General features: G+C 44.4%; 1 pseudogene; it reads left to right on the forward strand.

Annotated features, from left to right (window-relative positions):
* The first annotated feature begins 4,520 nt into the window (after positions 1-4,520).
* Positions 4,521-9,234, forward strand: LOC123129940 (disease resistance protein Piks-1-like; annotated as a pseudogene).
* The last annotated feature ends 1,398 nt before the right edge of the window (positions 9,235-10,632 follow it).

Below are 10,632 nucleotides of genomic sequence, written 5' to 3' on the forward strand. Positions count from 1 at the left end.
TCATATTATAGTGCGCATGGATGCTAGCTCTAATACCAATGCATGAGCTGGAGCTGTGATTTTTACCAGAATAACCCTGCATGCATTGTCTGCCACACACCCATGTGCGTGCCCTGCTGTGTGTGTCCCTTGATTCCAGTCAAGGGTAACTCGTCCAAATCAGGTTTGTGCTGCATGCATGCACTACATTTCAAAATCTTGGCAAAATAAATAAATATGCGCACTACAAAAGGGAATGGAGGGAGTATGAAACTTGATACTTGTGGCTCAGAGAAATCGGAATTTTCAGATGAAAAAAAACCATAAGTTTGAATGATTAAACACGCAGTGCGCGCCCCTAGGAATTTCTGCTATATTTTGTGTAGCCTTGTTCTTGTCGATGAAGTCTCTTCCACCGCTGCACTCAATGGCGTGGGCCGTGGTTTATGGTTGGGGATTTTAATGAGGCAATGTGGCAGAATGAGCACTTTTCTCGGATTAAGCGAGCGCAAAAACTTATGGCTAATTTTCGTGAAGTTCTCTCTGATTGCAACCTATTTGATCTGGGTTTCCATGGAGTTCCTTGGACTTACAATAATAAGCAGGAAGGCAATAAAAACGTGAAAGTTAGGCTCAACGGTGCGGTCGCTTGCCCTCAATGGTCTTCTATTTTTCCCAACTGCAAGGTCTCTCATATTATTAGTTCCAGATCTGATCATTGTCCTATTCTTATTGAATTGATGGGTGCCTCTCGCTCCAGTCCTTTTGTTAAACAGTTGAAATATGAAGCGTACTGGGAGAGAGAGGAAGCGGAACTGAAAGTACATATTGAATCATGCTGGAACAAAAGTTTGCACGTCAATGATCTGGGAGATGTGGCAAATAATTTGGACAAGATGATGAAATCTCTTCATGGTTGGAGTAAGGTTCACATAGGCTATCTGCCAAAAAAGCTTGAAGCTGCGTGTAACAGGTTAAATGTGCTATATAAGAGAAATGATCATAATGCAATAGAGGAGAGGAAGAAAATACTATCAGAGATGGATGAGCTCCTAATAAAGGAAGAAATTATGTGGAAGCAGAGATCATGTTTGGACAAAATGAGATGGGGGGATAGGAATACTAAATTTTTTCATAGGAAAGCCACTTGGCGAGCGAAGAAGAATAATATTTCTGCTATTAAAAGAAGCGATGGATCTCTGTCTCAGGATATGGATGAAATCAAAGGTATCGCTAACTTATTTTTCAAGAACCTGTACTGTTGTGATCATACAGTTAACCCATCTCGTATTATTCCACTTGTTAAACCGTTGGTGAATGATGAAATGAATGAGGAGTTGTGCAAACAATTTTCTAAGCAAGAAATTAGTGACGCACTTTTCCAAATTGGGCCTTTGAAGGCGCCAGGACCTGATGGGTTTCAGCCAGATTCTTCCAGAGGAACTGGGGTTTGTTAAAGGAAGATATCGTTCGTGCCGTACAGCAATTTTTTCTTTCAGGAATTATGCCCGAAGGGATTAATGATACTACCATTGTTCTTATACCTAAAGTGAAGAATCCCCAAGAGATGAAGGATTTTCGACCTATTAGCCTTTGCAACGTCATATATAAAATTATTTCCAAGTGCCTCGTAAATAGAATGAGACCCCTCTTGGATGGTATGATTTCTCCTACTCAAAGTGCCTTCATTCCTAGAAGATTAATCTCTGATAATGCTCTCATCGCTTTTGAATGTATGCATTCGTTGAATACTTTGAAAGATAGTCGTGGTGAATATTGTGCATATAAGTTGGATCTTGTCAAAGCGTATGATCGTGTGGACTGGAAGTTTCTGGAAAGTATGCTTGGAGCGTATGGCTTTGCACCAACTTGGATAAAGTGGATTATGGCGTGTGTTACATCAGTAAAATTTTCAGTGAGATTTAATGGGCAGTTACTGGAGTCTTTTCATCCGTCGTGTGGGCTTAGGCAAGGAGATCCATTATCACCATACTTATTTCTCTTTGTGGCTGAAGCGCTTTCTTTGCTTTTTAATGATGCTTCGGCAAGAGGGGTGATTAAAGATTTTCGTTTGAACAGATATGCTCCAGGTATCTCTCATTTATTATTTGCTGACGACAGCCTTTTGTTTTTTAAGGGTTCTGTGGAGCATGTTTTGGCCGTCAAAGGTATTTTGACTGCTTATGAGGAGGGTACATGTCAATTGTTAAGCCCAGAAAAATGTTCCATTTTGTTTGGGAAAAAAGTTGCTTTGGAAGATCAGGTGTCCATTTTGGTTATCCTTCAGATCTCAAGTGAAGGATTTGATGATAAGTACCTGGGTTTACCAGTGCCGGAAGGTCGTATGAAGGCGGGCAAATTTCAATCTACCAAAGAGAAAGCTATTAAGCGAGGGGAAGACTGGGTTGAAAAATATGCTTCCAACGGGGTAAAGGAAATTCAAATCAAATCCGTTATTCAGGCCATTCCGGTCTATGGCATGAGTATTTTTAAATTTCCCGTGTCCCTCTGTGATGATTTATCGCAAATTATTCAGAATTTTTCGTGGGGTGATGACGAGAATAGAAGGAGAACTCATTGGTTGACTTGGGATAAGATGACAAGACCAAAAGGTGAAGGGGGCCGGTATGGGCTTTCGTGATCTCAGGCTATTTAATCAAGCACTTCTGGCCAAACAAGCATGGCGTTTATTGGTTTTTCCGGACTCTTTGTGTGCTAAGGTGATGAAAGCAAAATATTATCCGCATGGACATCTTATTGATACTGTATTCCCGCAATCGTCATCGCATCCGTGGCAAGGTATTATGCATGTCCTCGAATTATTGAAACAGGGTGTAATCTGGAGAGTTGTTGATGGGACCAGTATAAACATATGGAGAGACAATTGGATTCCTAGGGAGTCTGGCCTGAAGATTACTGCCAAGAAAAACAGAACAAGGATCAAATGGGTGTCCGAGTTATTTAGGTCAGATACTAGGAGGTGGGATGAGAATCTCATCAGGCATCTTTTTTACCCTCATGATGCAGAAGAAATCTTAAAGCTGCGCACGCTGAATTTGGGTGAGGGAGATTTTATTGCCTGGCATCATGAGAAAAGTGGCATGTTTTCAGTTAAGAGTGCGTACAGGCTTGCTCAGAACCTCATGGACTCGAAGGTTAATGTGGGAAATTCTAGTGTAGCAATAAATGGGGAAAGGAGGATCTGGAATATTATCTGGAAAGCTAATGTCCCTCAGAAGATTAGAATTTTTGCTTGGCGGGTGGCTTCAAATAGTTTGGCAGTTCAAGTTAATAGGGTTAAACACCATCAAGCAATCCTGAGAATCTGCACAATTTGTGGCATCGAAGATGAATGCACTTTTCATGCTTTGGTGAGTTGCCCAAAGGCACGTGCACTTCGTTTGGCTTTGAGAAAAGTGTGGAATTTGCCTGCCGAAGTGCTTTTTAAAAATACTGGGCCAGATTGGTTTCTTATTTTACTGGATCAATTAAGTCCAACAGTGCGTGAGCAAACTATTTTCATGTTATGGAGAGCTTGGCACTTGAGGAATGATTTGATTTTTGCTAAAGGTAAAGAATCCATATTAGCCTCTGTAAATTTTGTTCATAATTACTGGGCTTCCTTTTCGTCTTGCCACTCAAAAACGCAGGGAGTGATCAGTTACAAAGGCAAGGAATTGGGGGAGGGCATTCAGGATTCGAATAATGGGGAGAGGAAGGATGTTAGTTGGAAACCTCCCAACGCGGAGTTTTTCAAAATTAACGTCGATGCAAGTTTTGTGAAGGCAATCACCGCCGCAAGTGTGGGGGTCGTTGTCAGGAATCATATTGGAGAAGTAATCATTTCCTCTTGGGATTATATTGGAGCCTGCTATAGTGCTGAGGAAGCGGAAATTAGAGCGACAATCTCTGGATTGTATATCGGTATCACCCTTCACCAACCCATCATATTAGAAACTGATTGTTCTTTTGTGGCTGGTGTTCTTGAAAATTACAGGTTTGACAGATCTTCCCTTGTTGACTTAAAGAAGGAAGCATTCAGTATTTCTAAGATGCTGCCGAATGTGAAGATCTCCAAGATTAGCAGGAAAGCTAATAAGGTGGCGCACGAGATAGCTAAGTTTAGTTTTAATAATAAGTCTGATGGTGTTCTTATTAATAGCGTTCCGGCCTGTGTGGAACATGCTGTAATGAACGATTGTATTAACATTCTAAGTTAATTAATATATGGGTGGGGTTTTCAAAAAAATATATTTTGTGTAGCCTATAAAAAATAAATTTGCTCCCCACCGAAAAATCGCTCGAGACCTGAAGCCCCCAATACTCCCCATCACACCTCCACGCCGTCGACTCCCTCCCTCCCTCCCTGCTTCCTCCCTCTCGTCCCAGCCACCGGCTCACCCACCACCCCCACAAACCCACCCAACCACGCCGTCGATCCTCCCCTCGCGCGGCAGCACGGCCTCCCCGCTTCAGCCGGTGTCCTATCGGACCGGCCGGTCGACCACGCTGTAAGTGTAAGTCCGACCACCGCATGCAGCTTCCCTTTGGTTTTCCGCTTCTTCTGTACTGATCCTACCTACAAGCTGCAAACTGAAATCTACTCGTCTTGTCTATGCTCGTGCTGGATCATAATGCTCATCATCTCCCATGATTTTACCTTGCAGCTGCCCCCTTCTCCGCTTCCATTGGGAGAAATTAAGCATCTCCATAATTAGTCTCTCCTTGGGACTTGGGAGGAATTTCCATAGGCTTCTTGCCATCCACTGATCCACACCACCTACTTCTTCTTCACCACATTGCCGGTCCAGACTCCAGACTCGCAGCTATGTAAGTCAACGGCCGGCCTATAACAACAGACTAGCTAGCCAGATTATATATCCACCACCAGAGATCGTAATTGGGAGGGGAGGGGAGGGACCGAGCTAGCTAGCATGGATATCACGGAGGGGATCATGGGCTCCGTCCTCTCCAAGCTGAGTAGCTGACCCCAAGTTACTCAAGGATGAGTACAACCTGCCCTCCGGCGCCAAGGAGGACCTCAAGTATGTTGCACAACAGCAGAAGCGCTTGCAAGCTTACTTCTGCAGTATGACGGACGGATGCGCCACCGGACCAGCTCGACAAGTTTGACAGAGCTTGGCTATACAAAATCAGCGTGGTGTTCTGCCAGACTGAGAACATCCTCGACCTCTTGTTGGTGCCCGCTGAGCCGGCCGCTAACCTGGGTGTGTCCGGGCGGCTCTTGAGAAGGTCCAGAGATTCACCGACTCCTCCTCACCCGGATCCTACTGATCTGATTGCCGGTATCAAAGCGATGACATTGGATGTTCTGGATGTGTTTGCCGCACATAAACGTCTTGATGCTTGCCACAAAAATGAGGAAGAGAATGAGCTCGTCTGCATCGACGAACCAAGAGATGTGTTAATCAAGATGCTGACAGAGGGAGATGACATTTCAATGAAGCAAAACAAAATAGTCTCCATTGTCGGTCATGGGGGATTGGGCAAGACAACTCTTGCCCAAGTTGTGTACCATCAGCTTAAACCGCAGTTTGATTGTGGGGCTTTTGTTAGGGTCCCCCTTGAACCAGCTGACATGGTGAAGTTTTTCACGGAGATGTTCCATCAACTTATTGGCGTGGAAAATCATACGAACATCAATGAAGAAGCAAATGATATAAGACAGCTCGTTTCTCAAATTAGAGAATTTCTTCTGAACAAGAGGTATGGATCAGTTAGTGAACATGTTTTTTTTTCTTTTCCTGTAGACAATATGAACTTTATCAGTGCACCAAGTAGATACAAAATACATGTGTTTTAATTGTTATACGGCATTGCAATTTGGTAGCTCTCTTTAGATTTGATTTGTTAGATACCACAATGTGAGCACCGTCTATTTCTTAAAACACACTGTTTTCTTAGATGGCTCGATCTTTATATATAGGGCCTTGCAGATGCACATAGGTGAGTATTAAGCCTTACTCGAGTTTGACTTTTCATTATCAAACTTTGATAGGTACCTGGTCGCGATTGATGATTTATGGAACGAAGATGACTGGCAGATCATCTCATCTAGCTTGACAAATAATGACTATGGTAGCAGAGTAATTACTACTACTCGTGTTAATGACATAGCTAAGTTATGTTGCTCAGGCTGTGACGAGTCGATATATGAAGTTCATTATCTTGGATACGAATATTCCAGAGTGTTGTTCTTCAAGCATTATTTTCGCCATGTGGCCAGTTGGCCTAATGCACCTGGAGACATTTTTTTGTTTGGGATCTTGAAGATGTGCAGTGGTACACCTTCAGCAATAATAAGTATTGCTTCGTTACTCACAACCAAGGTAACCCCAACAAAGCCATGGCAAGAGATGATGTATTCTGTATATTTTTCTTGGAAGCAGACGCCACATTCTTTAGGTTCTGAATCCGAGAACATTACTGGTTTCGAACTCTTCAGAGAGATTATATCACTTATCTATGCTCACCTTCCCTGTGCTCTGAAGGACTGTTTGCTGTACATGGCTGTTCATGCTAGGAACCAAATAATCCATAGGACTACTATGGTTAGGAAATGGATTGCTGAAGGATTCATCTCTGAAAATGTGAGGCATAGTCGAGAGGAAGTAGCAAGCGGGTACTTTGATGAGCTCATCAACAGAAATTTCATCCGGCTGTCAGAATATGATAACTATTCAAGGGAAGAGATGTATGAAGTTAACCAAATGGTACTTTATGCTCTTAGGCAGATATCAGAAAAGAAAAAATTTGCAACTGTCTTGTCTGACGTTGGTATTTCAAGGGAATATGCTCATTATTTCCGTTTGTCAGTCCAATGTTCTTCTGGTTCGGAACTTTCAGTTGACACGGAAGCGATGAAACCTGATGGCAATATTCGTTCCGTGACTATTGCTGGGCCTGCAGAGTTTTATTTAAACAATGATTTGGTGTATCTACGGGTGTTAGACCTAGATGGCTGCAAGGATTTGGAAAACTCGGCTATGGACCATATATGCCAAATGACCCTGTTGAAGTACTTGAGTCTCCAGCACACTCCAGTCAAGAAGATCCCACCAGAAATCAGGAGATTGTGCTAGCTATCTGGAGACTCTGGATTTAAGGCAGACTGAAATCAGCAATCTCCCACCAGAAATCGGTAAACTGCAACAGCTGAAGACTCTAGATGCAAGGCAGACGAAACTCAGTTGTCTCCCTGCAGAAATCGGAAAATTGCAAAATCTGGAGACCTTAGATGTAAGACAGACACAAGTGAAAGAGCTGCCAAAGGAAATTGTTCGTCTTCCCAAACTAGCACATCTTTATTTTGGTCATTCTAGTTCCGGCCAAAGAGTGAAGTTGCCTGTGGGAAGTGACCAGTTGAACTCAGTGAAGGCGCTTGGCACTGTTGATCCAAGGGAATGGTCGGAAAGTGCCATGCAGGAGATCAGTGGACTGACAGGAGTAACGGAGCTTGAAGTAGTGTTGTATGATCAACCTTCCGACAAGGACCGAAATGATAAGTTGCTGTCTTCCATAGGCAAGTGCGCGAATCTTGAATATCTGATTATTTATGGTGATTACATCCCAAGCGACGAACTTCCTTTATCCAACAATTTTTCTTCACTTGAGAGATTGAAAGTGGCAGGAAGGTTTGGGGAAGTTCCCGGTGGCTTGCAGGGCTTACCACTCTGAGGAAGCTGGATATCAGAGTCTGTAAGCTAGACCAAGATGATCTTATGATACTTGGAGGTCTGCCGGCCCTGAGTACTCTTGCACTGATTTGCATTTATAGGAAGAAAGCGGAACAAACAATTCCTCCAGGTTTCCCGAGCGTTGAGGTTTTCAGTTTCGACTCTTATGTGCCATGGGTCACCTTTGAGCAGGGAGCTATGCCGAAACTGAAAAACCTCCACCTGAAGCTCTATGCCTGCCCAGCTGATAAATTTCCTTGAGGTATCATCAACCTCCGCAGGCTTGAGAAGATTACCATCCGGTACTCTCCACACAATGCAAGCAATGGCGGTGTCAAGAAGGTAGTTGCTGCCATGAGAGAACAGGCTGCCAGCCATGGTAATCAGATCAAGCTTTCAGACAATGGCGACTCTGAGGTTGTGAGAAGTGGTCAGGGGGCTGAACGCACACCATCTGGATTCAAGTTCGTGTGGACCTGGTTTTGGCCTACTAATAATAAAATAAAAGAAACAGCAAGTTTCGGACGAAACAATAGCTGGTCCTGAAATCGAAGAATCCTGCTAGCTTCGTCGCCACTAAGAGTACGTTTCAACCACACTCCTCCGCGTTAAAAATTCCTCCGACTCGCCTCCTAGGCGACGCGGGGGTCGGGGTCGGGCCCTCGGATCATTTACTCAGCAAGTAGGCGGCGTGGGGGCTGCGGACGTTGGCGCAGTGGCGGTTCCTCGCAATCCGTCATGGCTCCATGTAGAAGATCCGCCTCTGCTTCGATCTGTCCCGATCCGTGCTGGCGCCGGTCCTTGGCGGCGGCTTCGGCGTCCCCTATGGCCGGCCTGGCGGATCTGGCGTGCGGGTGAGGTTCCGGGGGAAACCCCTAGCTGGCGCGGCAGCCTCCCCAAAGTCGACGCCTTTGGCGCCGATCCCCTTCCTGAAGGCTTTGGGGTGGATCCTCTCCCTTCCGCCTCCTCCTCGAGCTATGGCGAAAGCTTTTGTTCCCCTTGTCTGAGCGTCGACGGCACCCTGGTGTCGTGCTCCTTCTTGAAGGCGGCGGCTGGGAACAACTCTTGGTGGCGGGGCTGCTGGTGGCGTGGTGGCGGTGCGCTTCGGCCTTCTACTTGGTGCTGAGCCTTGCTTCGCGGGACCAGCGGACGGTTTCTTTGGTGGATCAGTGTTCCATCCATACATTGATGGCGACGGATCTTGACGGCATGGCGCAGTGCAGATTCGGAGTTCGATGTGGGAGGATGGACTCGCGCAGGAGGACGACGCTGTCTGGCGTTGTGGTGACGTCGATGGCAGAGAGATCTGGCATGGTAGATACAACAGTACAGCTCTAAAGATGGACTCGTGGCAGGTGGCTGCGGCGGCCTCATACCCGGCAGGCGTCCTGGTTGAGAAGTGCGCCGGACTGGTAGGTGCCCCATACCAGGCAGGCGTCCTGTTTGGAACCTCAGGTCTTAGATGTTTAGGTTTGGCTGCGATGTCTGTTTGGTATTAGGCCCAGACTATCAGCGCCCCTTCATCATTTGGATAGGCGTAGCGACAGTTGTTGCTTAGACGGTGGCTTTAGTCTTGTTGTTGTATTTCTTTGTAAGGTCTTGTAAGAATAATTAATAAAGTGGTCGTATGCATCGCCCAGATGCAGAGGCTGGGGGTCATCCTCCTTTTCTAAAAAAAAAATCTATACTTATTTCCGGCAACCCTTATTAATTATGCGTGTATCGCCTATGTTTATGAACTTGCCTATCGGGTTATTTTTGTAACGCTGCGCTGTGGTTCTAATATGAACTCTTCATGTTATTCTATTTGATATACTCCCTCCTTTCCTAAATATAACTCTTTTTAGAGATTTCACTACAAACTACATACGGATGGATATAGAAATATTTTAGAGCGTAGATTAACTCATTTTGTTTTGTATGTAGTTCATAGTGGAATCTCTTAAAAGACCTATATTTAGGAACAGATGGAGTACTTGATAGTGCTACTTGTGACTTTCCAAACATTCTAAAATCCTGCATATCTTGATGAGGTTGATTTTTGTGCAATCTGAAAACAGGACTGGAGAAAGACAAAGTAAATTGGAAGGAAATCACATGAACTCGACTTGTTATCCTCAATTTCTTTTGCACACAGACACCACAGATGTCTTTTGTCAGTGAAGAATACATGTTAATGCCAAAAAAACATTGGATATTTTTACTATTTTTCTCAGGTTTTATAGTCCAGCCAGGTGTGTTTCAACCCAGGAGCAGAAAATCCATGTCCCTTCAGCAAACCCCTATTTAAGCCCACTTGAAGAAAATAATTAGACTGAAGGAAAAAAACTGCATGGCAGCGAGATTAAAAGATAAGCAAGGATGGTTGGAAGCAGCCCCCCCCCCCCCCCCCCCAACCCAAATTTCAAATGAGAAAAGAGATGCCATCTCGGTGCTTTTTTCGTTTTATTTGAGTCGTTATTAGGAAACCTGTACTGTAAAGAGGGAGTGCATCTTCGAGATGAGGTGGGAGTTAACTTCACGTAGACTTACCGGGGGGGGGGGGGGGGGGGGATACGACTGTCTTTTTTTCCTTTTTCCTTTCTAATCTAATCATCCCCCCCCCCCTGATTTTAAGGGGGTGGGACCGGGCCTTATTTTGTTCCAGTCAAATTAAGCCACATATGCGGGAGCACGGATGGGAGCATGGGAAGGTGAAGGAAATATGCCCTAGAGGCAATAATAAAGTTATTATTTATTCCCTTATAATCATGATAAATGTTTATTATTCATGCTAGAATTGTATTAACCGGAAACATAATACATGTGTGAATACATAGACAAACAAAATGTCACTAGTATGCCTCTACTTGACTAGCTCGTTAATCAAAGATGATTATGTTTCCTAACCATGAACAATGAGTTGTTATTTGATTAACGGGATCACATCATTGAGAGAATGATCTGATTGACATGA

This window comes from Triticum aestivum, chromosome 6A, assembly GCF_018294505.1.
Source record: "Triticum aestivum cultivar Chinese Spring chromosome 6A, IWGSC CS RefSeq v2.1, whole genome shotgun sequence".
In the NCBI taxonomy this organism is placed as follows: Eukaryota; Viridiplantae; Streptophyta; class Magnoliopsida; order Poales; family Poaceae; genus Triticum; species Triticum aestivum.